This window comes from Trachypithecus francoisi, unplaced genomic scaffold (genome assembly GCF_009764315.1).
Source record: "Trachypithecus francoisi isolate TF-2019V2 unplaced genomic scaffold, Tfra_2.0 Lachesis_group10, whole genome shotgun sequence".
Taxonomy (NCBI): Eukaryota; Metazoa; Chordata; class Mammalia; order Primates; family Cercopithecidae; genus Trachypithecus; species Trachypithecus francoisi.
Window position 1 is genome coordinate 23,701,642 of NW_022681455.1, and position 8,428 is coordinate 23,710,069.

An 8,428-nucleotide genomic window follows, 5' to 3' on the forward strand; every position below is an offset into this window, starting at 1 on the left:
CCCAGATAGCCTCCAGCTACCTCGGAACATGATCATTTCCCATTTCTCCGCTTTTACAAAATAGCTGCGCAGCAGTATGCCTTTGAGTGAGCATTCAAGAGTCTCCAAAGAACACTGCTTTTTTTTTTTTTTTTTTTTTTTTTTTTTTTGTAGTCTTGCTGTGGAGGGAAAAAAAAAATCTGCACAAAACTCGATCTTGCCAAGGGTCACAATTTCTCTCTTTTTTTATGCCCTGCAATATAAAGTCAGCCCAGGATCTACTTTTCAACCACAGCTGACAGTGCCTGGGTCCCTCTGTCTCCACCAGACACTGGGATCATTGGCTATGAGTTAAGCCTCTGACACACCACGCCCAGCTTAACTGCTGGTGATGAGAAAGGAAGAGTCACACCACAGTCAAATGATGTGCTCCTGGATGGAACTGAACATACAAAGGATGTTGGAGGTAAGGTAAATAGTGAAGAGTTTAAAGATAACTTTCTCTTAAATAATATTCTGCAAATTACCTCTTTTCTTCTTTTCCCTTTTCCTATAAATGCAAGGAACATAAATTAAGTTGAGTACGATGACAGATGGTTTTAGAGAGAAAACATGAACAACAGTTGCTTTGTTTTTATTTGGGCAGACGCGATGGGAGAGGCTCATGCCACAGCATGAGAGGGTCAGGTATGGCTGCCGAGGAATGATTCACAGTATTCTAATGAGACGCTCTTGGATTAAAAATAGATGACTGCACATGGAAACGATACCACTCGACTCTTAAGAATTGAGAATAAACAAAACCACCTTGCCCAGCAACTGACTTGAAGAGGATACTTTCCTAAGTTACCACTTCAAGTTTAAAATTGCAGAAGAGCACAGGGCTGTGTATGAATACCGATGTATGAAATGACGGTGGTGTGTGCTTCTTCAAAGGGCATAAGTTCCAAGCCCACACCCTCCCCAGTGAATGCCTGAAACCACCATCAACTGGAACATTTCTATTCTTGTCTTCCACCCACAAATTTAATGTCTTTCCATCTTAACTAAGTACTTATCACGCACTGTGGCCGTAACTTGTGTGGTTTGAGGTGTGACAGCCAAACTAGCCTGAATTTCTTTTTCTTCCTTCACAATTTCATGTATAGAATATTCATTCTAACTGTGGATCTCAGCAACCTCAGCATAGGACGTTTTTTTCTTTCCTTATTAAATATTTGCACTTTGGGGTCATTATCAAGTAACACGAGAGTTACTTGAAAGCAAGCACTGTGATACCACAATAGTCGATGCAATCACTGATGGCTACTGAGTGACTCATGGGTGGAGAGCATCTACAGCTTGCATTTATTGGACAAAGGGATGATTCCCGTCTCAGGCAGAGTAGAGCAGGAGGGCACGAGGTTTCATCGTGCTATGTAGAATGGTGGGCAATTTAAAACTTATAAATTGTTTATTGCTGGAATTTTTCATTTAATATTTTTGGACTGCTATTGACTGTGGATAATTGAAACTGCAGAAGGCGAAATTGTGACTGGGGGAACTACTATATTCCAACAGGCAATACCTGTAAGCATGTGGAAACGTAAGTCAGCATAATATTGATACAGTGTATCGATTTGCTTGCCGACCTTGTGAGTTAGTAATGTACTAAGTTCATTCATAATTGCAAACTATTAAACTTCCTCTATGGGTAGCATTGCACTATACTTTGGGGGAAAAGATGCAGGAAACTGTCTTTCCCTCCAGGGAAGTCACAGATGAATGTGGGAGAAAGACAAGAAATAGAATGACTTATCATATATTGTGGTTATAATCAATGACAAGGTAAGTTTCTGAGTGTTACGGGAACATAAAGTGACATTGGGGGCTGGACGCAGTGGCTCATGCCTGTAATTCCAGCACTTTGGGAGGCCAAGGTGAGCGGATCACAAGGTCAAGAAATCGAGACCATCCTGGTCAACATGGTGAAACCCTGTCTCTACTAAAAATACAAAAATTAGCTGGGCATGGTGGTGCACGCCTGTAATCCCAGCTACTCAGGAGGCTGAGGCAGGAGAATCGCTTGAATCCAGGAGGCAGAGGTTGCAGTGAGCCGAGATGGTGCCACTGCACTCCAGCCTGGTGACAGAGCGAGACTCCATCTCAAAAAAAAAAAAAAAAAAAAAATACCTTGGAGATGCAGATCTCAAGTAGAAAGGCAAAGAATGCTACATATGCTACATATTTCCAAGAGGATGTTACTTTGTCACCTTGAAGAATGCCTAAGCTGGAGTTAGCTAAACGGAGGTGTGGTTGAGTGAAAGGAGACATGATTAGCAAAAGAAAGAGCTTGAGCCAAGAGGTGAAGGCAAGAAAGTATATCCTGAAGGACACAGACGGGACAGAGGCAGGAAGGGCTTTCTCTGGTATCCTAAAGAGTTTGAGGTTGACCCTGGACGGAGAGCTGCTAGGAGAACTTGGGTAAGGCAAAGACACATGTATTACATTTTAGAAAAAATGATATCACTGGCAATACAGAAAATGTATCAGAGTTGAAGCCACTGGGTACATCATGGTTCAAGTCCCTGAGAATAAGAACTGAGACCTAAGGGGGTGGCAGGTAGAGGGGAATTCATGATGAACTCAGTTTGAAATATGTTGAGTTCACATATTCAGAGAAATGTTTAGGATAGTGGGAAAGACAAGATTTGGGCATAAGAGAGAGAAGAAAAATGTGAGAGAGTTGAGATTATGCAGTGCTTCATCATCACATATATAGTCTCTTGACACACTCTTTATTTCATGTCTTCCCTGACTAGAAATATACTTCACGAGGGTGAGCATTTTGCTTTATTTCTTTATTTCCACCATCTAGAACTGTGCCTGAACCACAGTGAGCACTCAGGAAAAATTTACTGAAAAGATGAATTATTCAGAATTGTAGTTGAAAAGATGTCTTCAGAGGAGTTTACTTCTTATATGCAATGGACATGAATTAGGGCATAGAGTGAAACTGTAGTCAAAGCACTGAGTGGATAATGTCATTTGATGCCAAAAAAAGAAGCATTGAGGACTTAGGAAGAACAAGAGATAATGAGGTCCTAGATGACAATGGAAGCAATTGTGGAAAACTGCTTTAAATGTCATAGAGCACTAAGAAGGAATTCGTAAATGACCTCATAAAGAAGTCTACTGTGGTTTCCCTGCAGAGGTGAGAATAAAATCAGAGTGCTAAGGATTGAGGGATTAAGAGGAGGTGATGGTATTATTCCTCTTTTCAGACAATTGAGAGAGAGAAGAGAACAGCAGTAGCCGTTGCCAGAAATATTGAGTAAGGGATAATTTTGTCTATGTTTTTACATTCTTATTTAGAGCTGTTAAGTTATGATTAAGTAAGAAATTAGCAGTGAGGCTGAGGTTGAAGACAGGACAGAGTGGTAACAGGAGGGAGAAGATGTACAGGGGGTGTAAGACCAGATCTGTTTGGTTTCCAGCTGTAACCTGAGTTCCATGCAAGCACTGGCTACATCATACACACTCAGTAAATCATATTAATTGAATGAATACATTTTTGAATGAGATAATGATAAAACAAGTGAATACACATGGGTCACAATCAGGAAACAGGTAGAATAGGAGCTTTGACTGGTGGGGGACGGGGGCTTGTCTGTGTCTTTGTCTTACTTCTTCCAGGCAAACCCAGCGTGACTCCCATGCGTTTTTGTTCTTTTCTGGATATTAAGGGGCTAGTGGCTTTCTGGACCCTAAACCCACACCTTTGGTGTTCTTCTCTCTGTACTTACATACAATTAGACATGATGTGATCACACATCTGTCTCCACGTTCCTTCTCCTCCAGCCTAAATTTTTTAGTTCCACTTAATTCCACCATGCCTTGAATGACTCATTTTATTTTATTTACATGTATACATCCTCATCTCACCCTCTTAATCAACTCACCCACATTCCACCTGGTCTCCCTATTCCACCACGTCTTCCTATTCCACCTCTGAGCATTGCATAGATTATCTGAGATTTCAAGGCAACCTTTCTGCCTGTTTTGCAATTAAACTTATCTCTTATAAACGCATGAGAAAACCTCACCTCCTTTATGAAGTTGTCAGAGACGCCTTACAAAATACTAACTCAATGGTATAACTCATCTACTATTTTTATGAGTGGATTAGCTTCAGATTGTTTTTCCATGGAGACACACAGGAGGTATAGTATTTACTTGCATAGCACACTCCTCATGAGGACCCCTTGGAGTGCTCATGTTTTCCCCAAGCACTTGAAGTAAATTCTCCTTTTTTCCTCCTATTCATAATGAATATGAATTATTTTATAGGAATAATATTAAATCATCTCTCAGTTAGTACTTTTATAAATTCTAACGTAGCTATTAGTAACAAATATTTTTAAAAGAATCACACCAGTACTCCAGACTCTTTGAATAGGTTAGAGCACAATTAAGGTAGACTTAAATATTTGAACAGACAGAAAGCTTCTCCCTGTATGGTTGCAGACTGTCCCTTTCTGACCAGCCATCTTTTCAGTTTGAATTTCTGGTAATGAGGGGATTTTGACAAGGTGTCCCTTCACTAAGTTTACCACAAATCATATGACAGCAACTCAAAGATTATGCCTTATTCTTAAGTACAATGTGGCTAATATTGATTTATAATAGAGAAGTTGTATTCGTTATCTATTAATCATTGCATAATAAATTACCCAATGACAGAGAGGCTTAGTGTATTTATTAAAACTGTCTCATACAGTCTCTACGGGTCAGAAATCCAGGAGGAGCTTACCTGGGTGATTCTGGTTCTAACCGTCTCATGAGCTTTTAGTCAAGATGTCAGCAGGGCCTGCAGTCATCTAAAGGGTCTACAGGGGCTGAAGATGCACTTCCAGGTGGCTCACTTTTCATGCCTGACAAGTTAGTGCTGGCTTTTAGTAGGAGGCCCCAGTTCCTCACCATAAGGCCTCTCTTCCCTTCACCCCCATGAGGCTTCTGGAGTGTCTTCATGTTATCTAGCAGGGGGCTTTTCCTGGAAAGTGTTACAAAAGGGCAAGGCAGAAGTCTCAAAGTCTTTTCCATTCAGCCTGAGCTCACACACCATCATTCCTGCAATGTCTTGTGACTTACACAGGTCAGCTTAATTCAGTATGAGAGGAAACCACACAAAAGCATGAATACCAGGACCTGGTGATTGATGGGTCTTCTTGACCTGGGTTTTGCAGAACGGATGTAAGAAAGAACTACATGTATGTCTATGGAGGTATTCCTGTGTATGTAAGTATTTCTAGATTATGTGTTTGTGATGGTTACTTTTATCTGTGAACCTGACTGCCTCATAGGGTTCCCAGATTAAACATTATTTCTGGGTATGTCTGTGGGGGTGTTTCCAGAAGAGATTAGCATTTGAATCAATTGACCCAATAAAGCAGATTGCCTCCCCAGTGTAGGTGAACAGCGTCTAACATAGGTGGTGGAAGGAGGAATTTGCCTGTTTTTATTTCTGCCTGCCTACTTGAGTTGGAACATTGATCTTCTGCTCTTGGACTGGAAATTACACCATCTGGGATTACCCAGGCTCCTATTGACTCTGTTTTATATATCTGTTTTACTATTAGGATTATTGACTCTGTTTTATATATCTGTTTTACTATTAGGATTCCTCTTATATTAAAATGCTTTGTTTACCTCAAACTTTTTACATTTTTATTACTTATCTTAGTGCCTTCACTGCAATTAGTGCTAAATATTTACCAAAAATAAAGAAGAGACATCGATACACATATTTTGGCATACTCATTTTCTACATTTATTTTCAAGCATTTCAGGGATAGTGAAGAGTCCAGATCAGTTTGCATTCAGCCAAGTCTGTTGGCTATATTTACTCCAAATGCCCATGCATGATTTCAAGGGCATAATGGATATTGCAGGGACTTGGAGTCCTCTTCCAAGAAAACTGGAACCCCTGCCGGGATGTGGATAGCAGATGTGTAGTCCTGACAACGGGGACTGTGTTGTATTGCTGGATTAGATGTTCATTAAGGGAAAGTGGTGTATATGAGCTTTATACTCAAGATTTACCACGAATGCTTTCCAGACCCACAGGAATCTTCTGCACTTGTTTTTCTCCACTAACTTTAAGAGACTTAAAATCGGTCTTGGGAAGTCAGAGACCAGTCCCGTGTCTCAAAGATGTGGAGATTTTGGCATCTATCCCTCTAACTGACTTGCAGTAGAAGAATAGCCTAACAAAACCTTGTTCATGTTACACATGCTTATTTGCCCTGAACACAGATATGTAATCCAGAAAAATGACTGCAAGCACACTGGAACAAGGTTCAGCAACTTGCACCCGATTGCAGTGACATTGTGTGTAACAGGCTAGCAAAGACTTGGAGCCCAGGGGCAAATCATTTAATGTATCCATGTCTCTTTTGCCTCCCTGCCTTGTAAAACTAGAGCGATGATGGCTGGTACATCTTACAGGGCTCTTGTGACAAATGGCTAATAAAAATCCAAGCAAAAGCACTGTGCACAAAAGGGGACTATAGGAGGCACGGTGTAACACGATGACAGAGACCAAGAGACCCAAGTGCTTTGGGGATAATTAGCAGATTTTGGCAATATCTTCAATGTCGCTAAGGTCTGAGTAACCACAACTTCAAGAAGTTCATTCTGCGGTTGACTCAGGTACAGACTCTTTCACTTTATCAGGATCCACTTTATTACTTTTTTTGATAGCAAGACCAGTGTTGGTCAATTGAGTCAGGTCATACGGTAGCAGGGCCAATGAAACCTAAGGAGTCAGGTCAACCGAAAGGATGAATTCAGCCCTGTTTGGTGACACTGATGGACTTGGGCCCTGGTATCTTTTTACTCTGCTTTATTAATAAAGATATTTAAATTTTTCTGGTAGAGAAGAGTGCTGATTCTCAACTATGTTTTCCAGACTGCTTTGTACACAAGATATCTCACAGGGTGTAGTGGCTCACCCCTATAATCCCAACACTTTGGAAAGCTGAAGCAGGTGGATCACTTGAGGCCAGGAGTTCAAGACCAGCCTGGGCAACATGTTGAAACTTCATATCTACTGAAAGTACAAAAATTATCCTGGCATGGTGGCACACACCTGTAGTCCCAGCAATTTGAGAGGCTGAGGCAGGAGAGTCGGTTGAACCTGGGAGGCGGAGGCTGAAGTGAGCCAAGATTGCATCACTGCACTCCAGCATAGGCAACAGAGCAAGACTCTTTCTACAAATAATAATAATAGTAATAACTCATGGGAAAGTTGCACATTTATCCCCTATAGGCAAGGCAGATTTATTAAATGAAGATATCACAATACTTTCCATTGAGGAAACAGGTTGGAGGTGGAAGGCTGTAACCATGCTTGATTTTGTACCACCCTAACCTTTGCTTGTAAGTATACTTTTTGATAATACATTTTATTAAACTGAAATGTGTTTTGGTCTGAAGGGTTGAAAAAAGGCTAAAGAAGTGGGAAGGAATTTGTGTTAAAACTTATACAATAAAGGAAAATTTTCCAACAACATGGAAAGACATCAGAATTGAAATCCTAGTGAATTACTAACTATGTGAAATGGACAACTGGCTTATTATTCCAATTTTATAGCAAAGAAAAATGAGACATAAATGTTAACATCTAGATGTGTATGATGATTACGTGAGATAAATTTGGGTCTCTATTTTGAATGTTTTGAGGGCAGGAATGGATGAGGACTTTCTAAAATATTAAATGGGCCAATCTAAATATGTGATCAAAATTTTTCAGAGGTATATTGTGTGGTATTTACAACAAGATGAGAATATATTTTAAATTGATCTTTGATCATATTTTTATTCTTTTAAACATGTTCTGCCTCATTTTCTCTGTAATAATAACTATAATTATATCCATTCCTCATTATAAAGCTGCTCTTTTTTCTTTTCTGACATTCTGCCTTCATTGACTAACCATGGTGAGGCTACCCCCTGAGGTTACTTATACAAATAAAGAGATTGGGAAGGAATGTTACATGCAGTCCACACTGTATGTGATATAGACAGGAGACAGGAGGGCAGAGTCCCTGACAAGAACTCCACCCTCAAACCTGGGCCCATGGCCCTAAATGAGAATAGGCATTGCTGTTTTCCTGCCCAAATATTCCTTTATCCAAAACTACCCTGGTCTGCCATGCCCCCTATCCTGTACCCATAAAAACCCCAAACTCTACTGGCAGAGGAATAGAGTGGCACAGCAGAGAAGGAAAAAATAGAAGTGTGTGAATGTTGAAGAGGGAGCTGGACAGTCAGAGAGGAGTTCGGCTGGGGACAGCTGAGCTCCAGGGGAAGATCATCTTCCCACTCCATCCCCTCAACCCACAGACAGCCACCTCCATCACTCAATAAAACCTCTGCATTCCCCATCTTTCAAGTCCGTGTAACCTGA

General features: G+C 40.6%; 1 long non-coding RNA gene across 1 annotated transcript; it reads left to right on the top strand.

Annotated features, from left to right (window-relative positions):
- Positions 1-401: 401 nt before the first annotated feature.
- Positions 402-6,941, top strand: LOC117088670. Its single transcript, XR_004439271.1, has 3 exons — positions 402-445; positions 5,114-5,256; positions 6,929-6,941. It is a non-coding gene; the product is annotated as an uncharacterized LOC117088670 (long non-coding RNA).
- The last annotated feature ends 1,487 nt before the right edge of the window (positions 6,942-8,428 follow it).